The 15946-nt window shown below is 37.7% G+C and overlaps 1 long non-coding RNA gene across 3 annotated transcripts in view; it reads left to right on the forward strand.

The window, feature by feature from the left end:
* The window catches only part of LOC140683751 (uncharacterized), a 218360-nt gene that overhangs the window by 88878 nt on the left and 113536 nt on the right, over positions 1 to 15946 (forward strand). For 2 of the 3 annotated variants that reach the window (XR_012055146.1, XR_012055147.1), the window contains exon 2: positions 4935 to 5091. The exons of the other annotated variant lie outside the window; for it this stretch is intronic. This is a non-coding gene — a long non-coding RNA (uncharacterized lncRNA). The remainder of the gene's footprint in view (positions 1 to 4934; positions 5092 to 15946) is intronic. 3 annotated transcript variants of the gene reach the window in all.

The following is a 15946-nucleotide window of genomic DNA, read 5'->3' on the forward strand; positions in this document are numbered from 1 at the left end:
CTGTTCCCAAAGTGTGAACAGATATCTTTACTCAGCACTTGTGGGTATGCAAACAGGACAAATTTACTACATTTGTATCTTAGGAGGGCATCAGGAATTACACACCTGGTAGAGGCTTAAGAACTTTGGTGGCAGCTCTGCCTCCAGCACCCCTGACCACTATCATACAAGGACTCACAGCTCATTGACCCCCCCCTCCCCCCCCCCCCAGTTTGGTCCTAGAAACACCCTTTGGTCCTGTCCAGAGAAAAACACTCTCTGCTCTCAGTTTTCACCCCCCCCCCCATCTCTTTATAGCCCTCTCTCCTTATCCCATCAATGGAAGAGGTATTTATGCTGCTGCTTTCTCCCCTCCTCTCTTGCTGTGTCAGCTTTTCTGCTCAAACATCCTAATTTTGTGCCCCTTGGTATTCTATTCTTCAGGCCTAGCTCCAATTCCTTTAAAAGTTTGCCAGTGCAAAAAGTCTTAATATTTTCTACCTTTTTGGTTCTGAGCTTCCTCACTATCCACAAGCTCTTGGGCATCTCCAACTTTCTCAGTTATGTCACACCCCCTGTTCCTTCTGCTTTTGTGTCTATGGCTTAGGTGATGGCACAGTTGACAGTGCTAGGAGGTGCAGACTCAGGGCTGGAAGGGGAATGTGGGCACTTGGAATAAGATCCTGTGGCAGCAATGGGCTTTAGGGTCTTCATATTTTGATGTGTAAAGGATTGTCTGTAGATATCATTGCTGTCGTCTTCCATCTGACTTCCTTCATATCTGCTGCCTGCTGCTGTCCAAGGTCCTTCCTCTTCCCGCATGATCAGTGGAAATGAGCGAAGTTACCTCCCAGCTCCCTCTCTCTTACCTTGTGAATGGCTGTATGTCCTGGTTTGAAAAGCAAAGCCAGTGAGAGGCTCTAAGTCAGAAATACAATTTATTGGGAAAAGGGAAAAAAGAACCAAATACATACAATAGCACAAAAGAAGAACCACCGACAGAGTTAGAGATACAACCTGATATTTGCTGGCTGGGGTGGTGGTAGCAGATATGGTTCTGTCCAAGCAGTAGTCCTGTAGACTGATGTAGTTTCCCTCTGGAGGTCCAGTGTAGAGAAGGTCTCAGCTGTTCTTCTTGGAAGAGGGGATCTACTTGCTGTCTGCACAACCCTGCTTATATCCTTGATGGCATCGTTTGGCTCCTCCCTCTGGGCGGAGCATCTCACAAATAGAATGCTGTGATCTTATCAGTCATGTGGCTAAAAGAACAGGTCCTCCTGGAGGGACTTATCTCTGAGTCCCGAGATAAGGAAAGAAAGGGATTGCAGCTTGAGGTGGTAATGGAATACACCCCAATATTATAACCTAGGACACTGTAGATCCAGCCGTGCACCCTGCCGAGCCTTCAAAGGTCTGTGTGCAGGGCTGAAGTTATTGAAAGCCTCTCAGGATGCTGAAAGCTAAATAGTGTCAAGTCTGGGAATGGTAGTGGCAGTTGCACGTACTAAGAAACAGAGTCATTCCTCTCGCAAGCATCCACAGTACCATCAACATCTATAAAGAGCAGGTTGGTGTCCTTGAGCTGACAGCATGCCACAGGAGGTGCATGCCCTTTCATCATGCTATGTTGGATTCCTGAATGCTGAGAATTTTAAACTTTCTATGCTTAAAGGCACTGACCCACAAGAGAGCACTGCTTTTGACTTGAGGTCATGGAACAGGCTTTTAAAATTCATTAATAGCACTGGGATTATGGGTGTGTAGTTGGTTAGAAGTCTGTAATATTAGATGGTGGAAAACTTAGAGTTTGGGATTTTGGAATATAGAAATAAATATGAAGCAAGATGGAGGTTTTAGGGCAGAGGCAGGTTTCTTCTGACTTCTTCATGGGTTTGGGTGATGTTTTGTGATTGGACAGAAAAGTCCACATTGCGAACTTCAGGGAATCAGTTATTGGGTTAAAAGAGAAAATAACCTAGGTGTCCTTTCTTCATTGGATATTTAGTTTTAAAAACCTAGTAACAAGAGTTAGCCATTTTGTGCCTTGCTAATGAAGAAGCTGCCTAACTCACTCAGATAGTGAGACTGTAACATAGATAAGAAATAATAAACACCTGGGTCCGAACACGAAATGCTGTCTCAAGTGTCTTCAATCCCGACCTCGAGAAATCTATAATCCTGCATACATCAGTCCAGCCCCTCCATGCCCTAATCTAGAGCAGAAGACAGACAAACAGAAATCAAAAGTCCATCTCTCTGAGAGGGCAGGATTTTGTGTGGCAGCAAAGCATAGGTGGCATTTTCTGTAATTGCCATTCCTTTATAAACTTACTCATGGCTATATATGTATTTCTCAAAATTTATTTCAGACTACTCATCCCCAAAAAAGACTTTTTATCCTTAACTGTAAAGAATTTTTTTTATATTTCTACTGGAGAAAAAAGGCTTAAATTAATTGATACTTATTTGAAAATGAAAAAAAGGTTGTTCTGAATTACCATTTTGGTACTAAAATATGTTCCTATTACTGGGGCCATTATTAAAAACCACATTTCTTGGCTCCAATTTCCCACCCTCCACTCTGCCCTGTGAGAGAGGCCATGTGCATGCAGGTATGTTTAACTGCATCTTTGTTTGAAAAGCATGCTGGTTATGTGCAGCGTATTACCAGAGGCAGCTTTCATTTAAAACAAATTGGACGAAGCTGCCAAGTTTCCATTTTTGCCACTAGAAACATTCTGGTACTGCTTATTTGAGGATATGATCCCTTTCATGCCTCCTACCCTCACTTACAGAACTGATGAATGCCTGGAAACATGCCACTTGCCTTACTTAAGAGCCAGAGTGGAGCCATGCTGTGCTTATTCACCTTCATTCTACAGGGGCTTTGGTGGACCACAGCATCCCGTTCCTGTACAGGATCATGGAATAGGAGCACAAAATGCCACTTAGACAGAGAGAAGAGCAGTTCTTAAGGGAGTCAGTCTGGCTTGGTTCTGGGAATATTTGCAAATGAACACAGAGATCATAAAAATTATTATTGTTGTTACCACAGTTTTGGTGTTACCTGTTCTTGTTGCTGTGGCACTTCATAGCCTCAGTCATGAGTGGGACTTCACTGTGTAACAAAAGAATGGTTTGTTCCCCCATAATTGGAATTCTAAGTTTGTGTCTGGCAGACTCCTTTACTCCATATTAAAACCTTTTGTTTAAAGTTTGTAAAAGCTCTGAGCACCATTGGTACTCCTTTTTGAAAAGCATTTTTTGAATTAAAAAAATGAGCTGTGACTTTTCCATGTGCCCTACTTTACTGACAATTCAACTTTAGATTGACTTAAAGCCATAAAGATAGCTCCCAGGAGAGTATCAGCTGTGGTTTGACAATATGTTGTCTCTGGCAGAAATATCAGCTTTAAAACTTTCTGCACATATGATATTCCTATGATATATATATTCCTGCTTCTTCACCCCTCCTCTGCCTCCTGGATCATTGTAAATACATACTAACCTAGCTGTTTTTCAGGGATGGTCCACATCCTTGGGGGGCTTTTTAAGCTAGATGACATATCTGATATGATTTAGAGCACAGGCCCCAGTTGCATTTTCCTTGTAAGAAGAATTTGGAAATTGCTGTGGTAAAGGAGTGGGGTTAAGTCGCAGGAATCATAGTATCATAAAAAAAAACTTAGGTTGAAAGGGATCTCAGAAGGTAACAGCCTCTGACTCAAGACCAGGCTACCATCACAGATACAGAAGTTTTCTCCTGGCTTTATCCAATCAGATTTTAGATGTCTTTAAGTATAGAAAAATCTTTAACCTCAGCTCTATAATCATAATGCTAATAAAGGAGGAAAATATAGAGGTTGCATGCCAGCTGTGTAATATTTTGATAATTGAGCAGGTCTGCGGGATCTCACCCCTTCTGTTCTGTCATAGATTTAGAAATAATTTATGTCTCAGAGGAGCAATGGCAGCTCTGTAAGGTGGCTGCACTTTGGCTAATGAGCTTTTTTTCATAATGTGGCTGATTATCTCAGGAGACATAAGCTGAAAGGTCTGCATTGCTTCCAGTCTGAAACAAGCCCAGGTAACTGCTCTGTTTGTATAGCGAGGTAGTGTACTGGATAGATACCCATGATTGCTCCTGGACAAGGTGCACATGATAAAAAGGAGTGGATTTGGGAATGTGAGCCAGACTTCTCTGTTCATGTGTCAGTGCTTGGATCGAATTCCTAATCTGATATCCAAAACAAAGAGAGCTGCAAAATCAGCTAAAGCTACTGCAGTACTTGTATCAGTCCATTTGCTTGTGCATTAATTCTTTAGCCATATGTAAATGCCTGGTGCATGAAGCAAGTGAAGGGTTTCTGTTTGTGCAACAATGCTGCTTAATATTGACAGTTTTTTCAAGCTATTGGAAGCAGCTGAAAGGCAAGCATGCCAGGCAAACCAGGCCTGACTGCAAAACAATAACTAACTCAGTCTATTTGACACTGAAATTTGTCTTCCATTTAAAGACAAATGGAAAGAAGAAATAATGAACTCAGTTCATTAGCTTCTACTCATACAGTCTTGAAAGTATCTGGCTTCACATGAAAAAAAAAAGAAAAGAAAAAGAACAGAACAATATTTACAGGATCTTTATTTAAATGATGAATTAAAGTTAAATACAGGTACAAACTGCTGAAGAACTTTCTGCAGGCTTCTGAAATCCTTAAACACACTCCCAGAAAAATTGATATAAAACCTTACTTTTACCCATTGCTTGCAAAGGGAGCTAGAGAGTAATAGCTCTGCTTTCTGGTGCAAACTGGAATGGAGGAATGTTGATTCATACTAGATTTAAAAGGCATTTGGGATGTGGGAAGGTTGACTTCAGCAAGAGCTAACTATCCTCGCTTCTGTGTCTTGTTAGGCATGAATATATTTCTGTGTGCCTTTTCCTTATGTCTTAGGAAAAGAACTCTGAGGCCTGTGTTTTTTGTTGGGAGATGTGCCTGTCCCCAGGGACTAAGTTGGAGAGCTGCCATGCTGTCCAGGGACCAGACCAGCTGCAGGAAGACCAGAAGCAAATAGTGACAGCCCAGCAGCAATTTGCAATTGAACTGGAAGGTACTGCCATGAATGCTTCTGCCTCAATCCCTCTGCCTGACTCTCTGTTGACTACGTATGATTACTTGTTATAGTCTGATAATCCTCTTTCAATTTCCAAAAGAGGTCAAAATCCTCTTTCTTTCAGAATATAATTATTTCTTGCCTTCCATTCAGTGTTAGAGCAAATAGGACCTAATAATGGTTCATATTTTAAGGCACCATTTTTGAATTAAGAGAGTTTCACCTGTATCTTTTGATTGAATATTTATGAAGATTTTCCAGGATTAGAAGGTGCACAGCATGGCATGGACCTTTTGTCCCTCCAAAGTGCCTGGTCTTTGGGTCACTGATATTAGCATTGCTGAGGCTCACCTCTACAGAGAGAGGGTGGCTGATTACAAGGTGAGTGAGACACGGATCACTTCACTTCTGCTGCATCACAGTTCACTTGGTGAAGTGATAATCCAGAAGCCTTTAGACTGGGGGAACACACTCTGTATCCAGGAATTTAGAAACCAAACACTGTCTTGGACTGCAGGCATATCATCTGCAAAAAAAAACCCTGTCTTGATTTTAATTGCCCTACATATTAGTTCTGTTCTGCATCACCACCTTTCTTTGGCCCCTGTATTGTTGCCCTTCCCAAACATTGCATTGTATACTGTATTTTAAGAACAATAGCTTGCAAATATGTATTTTAGGCAATTTGGGGCTAATAGAACAACTGAAAATAAAACTTTTCTGTCTTATACACATCAGGGATTTGTGAAAAAGGACACAAAACAAAAGATAGGGAAAAGGGAAAATTAAAAACATTAATAGTGAAGGAGACTATTAATCTAATATCAAAATGAATAAATGTGAAATGGCTACTAAAAACAGCAATATGGATTTCAAATGTGTATGGGCTAGGCAAAATAGAGTGAGAAAGGTACACAAAGCAGATGAAAAGATCAGAGCCAGAGACACCAGACAGAAGCAAAAAGCAGAAAAAAGGGTGTCAGAGACTTCATAAACAGCTTTGATAAAAATAGATTCTCTGTTTAGTAGACAATCTGTGCAATTTCTTTAACATGAACAAACTATAATAGTATTTTTCAGGTTCTAAATTCCACAAAGTAGATGTGAAATTCTGGTAACCTTAAAATGCAATTATGTGTGAAATCAAGGGCAAGGATATTTATCAAAGTAACTTTCTGAGTTTGGTTTGTACAATGACAAGTCCTTAGTGGATTATGGTGGAGTACATAATATAGAACTTATATATTTGTCTTGTAAGGAATACAAAGTGTTCAAGTCCAGTTTCAGTGCAGCTGGAGAAACCATTCACACACTAAGATGAGGTGGGACCCCTGCATGATGTGTATAGGCAAGGTAGTACAAGAATTCAATGTTTCTTCATAATTTTGTTCTTAGCTGTCAAGGATGACACTGACTTAGATTACAAGGCAGGCCTGTAACTGATTGTAAAGTGCAAAGAAATTGCTTTACCTGTAAACTGCTCTTCAGCTTTCCTGAAATCAATTTTCTCAACTGCACGCAGTTTGCCTCTGTCATTACCACTATTGCAATTTTGCCTTTTCCTTTAGTTTTTTTCCCCTTTACCTCTATGATTTGCTGTGACATGCAGCCTGAACAGGTAAGGTCTGCACGCTAAGTTGAAAAAATTGTCTTTCTTCCTCCATCTCCTACTACTAATTTTGAGATATTTTAACCACCAAGTAGAGTCAATACTCCTCCCCTTTTATTTGTACAGGTGAAAATAATTTATAAGTTCATGTTGAGAAGAAATTACTAAAGATATTGCAGTGAAGAACAAAGAAGGAAAACAGAAGAGGGCGTTAACCTCAACATAGTAGCAGTAACTAGATGTTTGTTTGGTCATCACATAAAGAAATGGATCACACAGCCTAGAGGAAGGACAGACTTTTCTGAAATATTAAGTGCAGTAGAAGAACTTCAGTCTGATTCTTGTTTGCAGAATAAAACTGTTATTTTAAGTAAACTTAGGCAAATCTTCAATAGCTGTAAACCACTCCCTGGATTTATTTCTTTGCATATGTCTTGCTGTCATAGAAGAGAAAAAGGAAAGCTATTTTAGTAAAGATTTAGGAAGAACTTGTTAGGAAGAACTTTTTTTCCTGTGCAGGTGACCACACTGTGGCACAGTTTGTTCAGGGAGGTGTAGAGTCTCCCTCACTGGAGATACTCAAAAACTGTCAGGACACTATTCCATGCCATGTGCTCTAGAATGACCCTGCTAGAGCAGGGAGGTGGGACCAGATGATCAGATGTAGTCCCTTTCAACCTGATAGTGTAATTCTGTGATATTTAGCATCTATGATACTAAACATCTGCAATCATAGGATTACAATATTCCATAGGTGAGTAATTCTGATAGTTTTAGTCTGAAAAGGTATCTACTGACTCTTTACATGCCCATGTTTTGAATCTGAAGCTAAATCTAATTTAGAACTGGGGTTTTTTTTCTATGTAAGAATAAACCTGATGAGCCTTTTGCAAGAGATATATAGAAGTGAACATAAACATTTTTAGGACCTTTGTTGTGAGGAATTGTGAGGCTCAAATGAAAATGCTGTTATTAATAATGATTTTCCTGTTAACAATGTCCTAAGTATTCACTTGGAAAGGAAAAATACAAATTAAAAATACTAGGAAATACCTTAAAACATAAGCAGCTATATATCATAAATATTAAACAGGCCCTGTCCAAGTCTTAATTATTGTACAGAACAGAAATATTATTTTCATATTTTTCAGCCATTTCTTACAAATCATTCATGTTTGTATAAAGTTAGGATCTCTTCATGGTAGTTCACTAACCAACATGAGGATTAAATTTATCAGGAGTAGTATTCATATATACCAGCTTGATTGGTACTTTTCTGCTTATAGTTATCAAGTCCAAGTCCCTCCAGTTCCTCTTTGCCGTCATAGCCTCAAGACTAGCTACAGAATTCTCTAGCTAAACTAGCTGGACTTTTGGCACTTTCACAGGGCTATGAAGATTTTAAAACCTTATGTTGTCACAATACATATTCAAGAAATAAGATCCATTCTGAAATTCAAACCACCCTGGCACATATTAATAAAATTCTTCCCGAGTTCCAAATGAATTTGCTTTCTTTTCATCTTAAAAAAAAAATGCAATAAACATTTCCTCAACCATAAAAAGGTGGAATGAATGCAATTAAGCCATTTAAATATTAATCATTTAGACAAACAAAACACACAAGTGCCCAAGTGTTCAGCCAGTCAATTTTATAACCACAGAGAAAAGAATAAACTAAGAGTATTTTAATGGAAAAGCAAGCTAATTTGTAGTCTGCTACAACACAGCACTAAGCTTCTTGGGTATATTGTGATTAGACATGGATTGCAGTAAAATAGCTACCTAGAAGCCACAAACTCTGATGGTATTAGTGAGAAGTCTAACTTTCCCACAGCCACATATAGGAGAAACAATGTTTGTGAAGGGGGAATAGTGTTAATACTGAAGCTTAATGGGGCAAGACGTTCATCAGAGAAGCTGGCTTTTGGATTAGCTCCAAACCCATAAAAATCTGCCCAATAACATTTGAAACCTGACTCAGAAGATGTCACCATATTTAAAAAATGTCATGCAATCACTGCATAGTTGTTTGGGCATTTTAGTACCAAGGAATAACAGTAAAGAAACCAGAAAATGTGTTTCTTTCAGAACCCCCTTGATGCCATCTGCAGCTAATGTACCAAATTCCATTTCTGAATGCTTTGCAGGCACAAGGTGACAAAGTAGTTATCAGTGAGATAAGGCTTGTTCTGCTTAGAGCCGTTCTTGCAGTTACAATAGGGAAGTGATAAATTACAGACTTCAATGGTCTTTCTGGACGAAAGAAAAGGTTCGAGACAGTTACAGATGAGATTAGCACTTTGGATAAGAGAGTGACAGGAGATGAAAGAAGACCAGAAGCCTGCAAGAAAGATCACAAGATGTAAAAGAAAAGACTCTAAAATATTCTGCTCATACAAATGCAAATGATCATGGAATAATGAACTGAGCACCTGCAGGACAAAATTAAAGAAAGAAAAAAATTGCAAACTGGATAAATTAGCTGGTTTAAAATTGCTTGAGTTTTACTGTGGTCTGTGAATGAAACCTTTTGTTTTCAAACACCATGAAACGTGTAAAGGAAAAGAAGGAAGTCCAGTAATGGAGATGATTTTTTTCCCTTCTCTAAGGGTCTTAAACATTTTCTAAGCAAAACCCACATACTATTAGATTTGGGAATATGTCAAATATGCCAGATTTCTAGAAAGATCCAGAGGCACAAATTGACTAAAATGAATGTCAAGGAAAGAGCTTCTGAAATAGCTGTTGAGTGTTTGTAAAGATAGATGCAAGTACTTGGCAGACAACATTCTGTCTGATATAGTCTACTTGTTCATGGTAACAGCCTCAATGTCTGCACTCACATTTTGGGGAGACTCTAACTGCCTTTTCCTTGCAATGTTTTTGCTTTTAATATGAAGCTAACTAAAGCCAGCATGTTGATTTTGAAGTTGTGGGAGGTTTCCATATGTGAAGGATTGGTCTGTCAGTTATTTTAATATAAATAGTGTAAGTGCTTTGTTAGATATCACAAAGTTTAGCGCTCCTGGTAATATTCTCAAATGATTAGTAATAAAATCTTTCTTTTAATGAAGTAGAGTCTATCTTCAAATAAGAACATTAACTTGGAGATTTACCTTGAATCTGTGGCTAGTACACTCTTGAGATATTTCCTAATAAAATGATCAATTTTTCTGTGCAGTAATACATTGAGCATTTGTGTGGAAAATCAGATTTTGTAGATGCAGATTTGTAGAGAAATTAGGGTCCAACTGCTTTTCTGGCAGGACTAATGCATTAGATATTGTGTACCAACACAAACTGTGCTGGTTGAGTGTACCAACACAGCTTGCTACTTGGTAATAGCAAGTTACTCATTGCTTGGGAGGTTTTGGGGATATATGAATTTGTAAGAAGCTTGCTGCATTTTTTTAAGATCCCCAGGAATGCAAGAAAAAGCTGCCATTGATAAATATAACTTAATTCTCCCTGTTCCAGAGAAGACCAGCTAAATATGACAGTTCACATTCAAAACACATTGGTAAAGAATAAGGCTCCCCCAGTTCTCATCACTTGGTAGGTGGAAGAGTTAAAAATAGGTCATGATTTTTGGATATTGGGATTTGACAGTATCATTGAAGGTGAGATGCACAATACATCTGCTGAATAGAGAAATACCATTCCATTGGGGAAAATCTCAGGCTTTGAGACCAGGTCTTTTACATCAGTCTCAAAGTCAGTCTATGGCTGGAGAAATTTCAGGGATTTTGTGTTCTAGTCACATGTCTTAACCACAAAACTTTAAGTGTGTGGTCCTATGGCATCTCATCCCCTTGAATCACTGCTTTTTTGATCTGCTAAACTGGACAGATGAAGATATTGAAAACTTTATTAATGTTAACAACATGTTTTCAAAGGAACTCTGTGACCTTCCAGTTGAATTATAGTTGTGAATATCTCTTCTCCAGATTATTGCATTTAATTTGTTTGGTGTGTGTTCAAACATAACTTGGACAATATTCTGTGTGCAGCTCTTGGAGATCGCATTTGTAATTGTTGCTCTGTTTAGTTTGGTGCCCCACCGGTACACAGAGATATTTTCCTTGAATGAGATAATCTAGTTAATGGTAAAATAGTAAACAATCATGAACATGGCTGGGCCTGTGTTGAATAGTCAAGCAATCCTTTGAGTCAAGGCTTGGAAAAAAAGGTTTTGATAATTGTTACTAATCTTGTGGACTTCTGCTTGATTTACAAATGGACATAAATGCCAGATGTTGAATAAAGAATACAGAATAATCACTGGCACTTGCTCAATGACCACCTTGAAAAAATATTGATTGAATTCCAATTGAATTATTGATTCCTTATTGACCTGCCAACAAAAGCTTTTCAATTTAGTTCTTCAAAGACAAAAAAAAAAAAAAAAAAAAAAAAAGGTGGTTACCTCATGTTACCTCATGAGATCAAGACTACACATCTCAGACATTAAGCCATAGACTGGGCTTCAGGATTTTTGTCATAGTCTCTGGTTGTTCCTACACCATTCCAGTAAAGAAACAGCCTGTTCTGCCAGCTTTCTAAGTGGTGATTTCAATGATAGAGACATTCATAGGATTACCTTCTCAAATTTTTTTATTTTATTCATATTTTGTCCATGTGTCAGCCCGTGAATGTAATTTTTTTCTACCTGAAATGTGTCACTCTTTCTAAAGTTTCTTGGAACAATAGTTTGTAGATAATGTCTTTGAACTCTAAATCCAACTTCTTGGGAAGTTTAGCAAGGTCTAGAAGACATAAGCGAAAATGGGAAAAAAATAGGATTGCAGGAAGCTTTATATCATTTAGTGATATTTTGGGACCTAAGCATTCATGTTAGAAATAAAATCTATTTCTTGGATATTCATGTTAGGATTAGTAATGAACTCACAATTGATGGGAGTTGTTCAGTGTACAGGAGTCTTTAAGGTTATAAAGTCAGAATGCTTGATTACAAATAAATAAAAAATGTTCTTACATGAAAATGGTTTTGTTTACAGGCAGTGAAAAATGTAAGATTTCCTTTAGCTCTGCACAGATTGTTGAGCATTTATCAGGTTTGCCTCCATGTTTATTTATACTGAGACTTTGCAGCAGCAACTATTTAATTTATAGCAAAACATAATAGGAATGGCAAAAGAAACTTTGGAAAACAAAAGTAACTCTGTGTGTTTCTATATATCTCCTCAATTAGCTACAACCCTTATGAAACAGCCACTGCAATTCTTCTTTACTGCAATGAGGATGGTCTGGGCTTATGTTGCTTCTGCACAAGATGATTTAAAGTTTATTGACTTATTTGTGTAATTTCATGCTGGGAATAGACTTTATATCAGTGTTTGGGAATGTGTTGGGTAATTGTGAAAATATTATTCCCCCACCGCTTCCTTGCTTGAATATTTAACACCATTAGAGGCTGTAAAAGAGAGGACTGTGCAAGACAGCAAAAGACAGGTTTATGGAAAAGGGACAGCACCAGATACCAGCTGTGAAGGCTCCCTTGTATCTGTCCTTTGCTCCTACTGTAAAACTAACTGCCTTTTCCAAGGGTGAGAAGTAATTCACAGTCCTTACAATAGATTAATTTCTCCTGACTCTAGAATTTTCTTATAAAAGACATTTCTAAAAGAAATCATTACTACCTCATTGGGTAACATGATTTGTTCCTAATCAGTATTTTGTGATACAAAAAGGTGGATGTTCAGACATTCTTCTATATCCAGAAAGAAATTTCCCAGTTAATGAATCACAGAACAAGTCATTCAACAAGATAATTAGCCAGGTAATAATTACATTAATTTAAATAAAATAGAAAGGGCATAGTACCTTTAGTTAAACTGCAATTCACTTGCACAAACCAATTCCTGCACTAAAGAAAGAGTCAATATTTGCATCTGAACTGGCTGGATGAAGGATTGGTTTATAATTACACTATTTAACATATGCAGATTAGACTACAGAAGATTCTGTATTGAAACTCAGTGAGAAGAAATGAAAATTCCATGTCTGAATATACAATCTGACCATATGATTACAAATAAGTTTCTCTGTATGACGAAAATAGATCTTAATCACTTCAAAGCCTTGGATAATCTAAAGGATTACTCCAATAGAGGGGCTAGCCAACAAATCATCACTTGCCTCAAAAAGATGTGGAGCACTCTTAGCCTCTTAAAACTACTGAGAAATGTCATTAGCTGAGAGCTTTTCACTCTGAAAGTCAGAGGTAAAGCCCTTATTTTATTTATGTGCACCCTTCAGCTCTTAGGTGACAGACTGAGCAGGAAGCATCTGAAGTTGATAGATTCTGACCCTGGTAGGATGGAGACTAAGCTAATACCACTGAGCTAATCTAGAGAGCTACAGCCAAGCTGATGAGAACCATGACAAGAGCATTGTGTTACCACTGTGAATAACTGAACAACTAATTTTCCTCCACAGCCACAACAAAAGAGTGCTTAACGTAAAATTGAATGAATGAAAAGGAATGAATTGGCAACATCCCCAAAAATCAAATGCTTATGGGTCAGATTCCTGCATGCATAGCTCCACATCAGTGCTAGGCAGTGTTCTTTGGAATCTTATCTTCCCAAAAAAACAGCAGCAAAGTCTTTAATACTTCTGTATGGTGTTTTGCATTCAGAGCTTAAAAATTCCCACAGGGTCAGATGTGATCAAGAAAGGCTTATCTACACTGTGCCTGGTTTTATATATACCTGCTGGCTTGCTAATTTTCAAGGAACTAAATGCCCATTTGGATTCCTTATTATTTACTTTAAATGCAATACATTCAACATTATCTGGGATCTCCTGTGCCTACTCAAAAACACATTAGTTGCAGCCATTTCATTTCTTTTACCATCTGTTAATACTGCAAGACTTTTGGCCTAGGGCCTGCACTTTTGGCATCACAGGCAAGACGGCACTGATACCTGTTATTATCCTTCCTCAGCACATACCCCCCAGCTGACTACACAAGGCATAGAAAGGCCTCTTTTATTTGTGTGATTTTTTGGCTCATATCCCTTATGCTTAACTTTCAGTGCACTGTGTCTGTGTCAAGCTGGAAGTTTCTTGAAAAATGTTAGGGGAAATTTTCAAGCTGTGTGCAAGTGCAAAACTAGGAAAATTGTATTATTTTGCTCATTTTAAAAAACCCTCTTGTGCCTTTTTCCTTGAGTTGCTCTGGTTCACCTAGCCTTTGGAGAAGAACTTGAAAACTAGAGATGCAAAGGGTTTTGTTGTGTAAGAAAGCATGGACTTCAGCTTAATCACTTAAGTCTTTCAAATTTGCAATTTGCACATGTTATGTAGAGACCTGCTAGAACCTTGCAGTCAAACCACTTTTTGCTTTGGGTATACTGTTGAGGTGTCCTGTTGTCACATTTTCTTTGCTTCACCTGGCTGAACCTGGACCAGATGCTAGAGATATTTTCTGTGAGTTGCCAAAGACCCCCTTTCCAGGATCAGCGGTCTGGAAGCGTCCCCTTCTGTTACTGAGTTTTACTACAGTTATTTCAGGTAACATGTTCATATAAGTTCCTTAACTTACCATTATTAATGTTCTTTAAAACAACTTAAAGCCCAGGATTTTTTGGGTCTTTGATGCTGCTATTTGAAGCAAATACCTCTTATGGCTAAAAATTCTTTTTTACCAACCTTCATAGATTCATGGCTGGTTTATTCCTCCTTTTGTTTTGTTTTGTTTTGTTTTATATGAAGTATACTTCAGTGTAAATATCTTTTTGCACCTGTTTTTTCCCCATTTGATAGACTCTCCATGTGTTTTTTTGTCTGAATATCTCCTGCGCATCATTCCCAGCCCAAACCTATATTTTCTGCACACAGGTATGACAGAGAAGAACTTCAGATTGTCTGTCTGTGTCAGATAGTACTCAGCATTTTTCCTATGACTTGAATGATGGAAGAAGTATACATATTAAGCAGAAATTTGACAGTAGGAAAAAAAGAAACTTCTGTAATACATTATCCAAGGAGAATGTGCCATCTTGACTGTAGGAGATCGCAAAAGAATTTTTGTTTTAATATTTGTCAGTTAGGAATCATGTATCCCAGATCTGAATAGATTTGGGAGAGGTGGGATTGACATGAATTTCAGATAGCTATTGCTGGCTAATTAATAGTGATATCTTTTTTATGTTCCTAAAATAATATCCTTCCTCTTAGTGTTAGGTGTCTTCATCTGATCCCTTTTATTCACTTATTGCCATTATTTCAGATAATTTCTTAATATCCTTCACTTACTGAATGATATACAGATCTTTTTATGTCTCCCTATTTTGTGTGACTAGAAACTGTATTAGCACACTCCCTGCTTTTACATTGAGATGACTAAGAAAAATATGAAATAAGATTAAATCATCAAGAAACTCTGCTATATTAAAATACATCTAGGTTGAATATATGGTCTGTTTTATGTTCTTTGTTTGTTTTTTTTTTTTAAATATTTTCCTTCTAACAGCATTACAGTTTTTGTACAAGACCTACATTTTCTCCCATATAGCTGATAATTTCTCATATGATGCTATGCCTTGCTGTAATCCAAACAGACTGATAAGCTTCTTTCCTCTTGTGTAGAAAAGCAGTTATTTTTTTCAAGTGAAAGTGTCAGGATAGTCTTACAAGATCTATTTGGTAAATCTACGTAATAGCCTGCCTTTTGCATTTTGATTTTCTGCCTTTTCTTTTCAAAGTTAATCTTTCCTCTGAAATCTCTATGGCTTCCTTTCTGCACCACTGAAGTAAGCATAACAAGTCTCCCCTTCTGCATCTTTTATCTATCCCCTGTAACTGTAGGGATTTCTATATGATGGCTCTCTACTACTGATGCCAGCTTTTTGTATACATCAAGCCAAATTAGGCAATGTATTGTTTCATTTGTTATCATTTTCAGAACTCTCATAATGATGAACCTCCTCCATATGAAAGCCTTAGTCTCTGACATCTTGGATGCAGAAATCTCATTTTATTTTGTTATTACTGCTAGGCAGTTTTTCTGTGTTATATTGATTTGGGTCTCTCCATATCTTTGCTCCACAGCTGCCAAGCTTTTTCTTCCTCTTCCCCTCCCTTCTTTTTTTTTTTTTCTGTATGGATGACAAATCTTGTCTTTATATTTTTTAAATCTAATTTGTAATGTGCATGTCAGTTTAAATTTTGTACCCTTTCATATTATTGCCTGTGCAATCTTAGCTCTGTCTT

The sequence above is a fragment of the Taeniopygia guttata genome, chromosome 3, assembly GCF_048771995.1.
Source record: "Taeniopygia guttata chromosome 3, bTaeGut7.mat, whole genome shotgun sequence".
NCBI lineage: Eukaryota > Metazoa > Chordata > Aves > Passeriformes > Estrildidae > Taeniopygia > Taeniopygia guttata.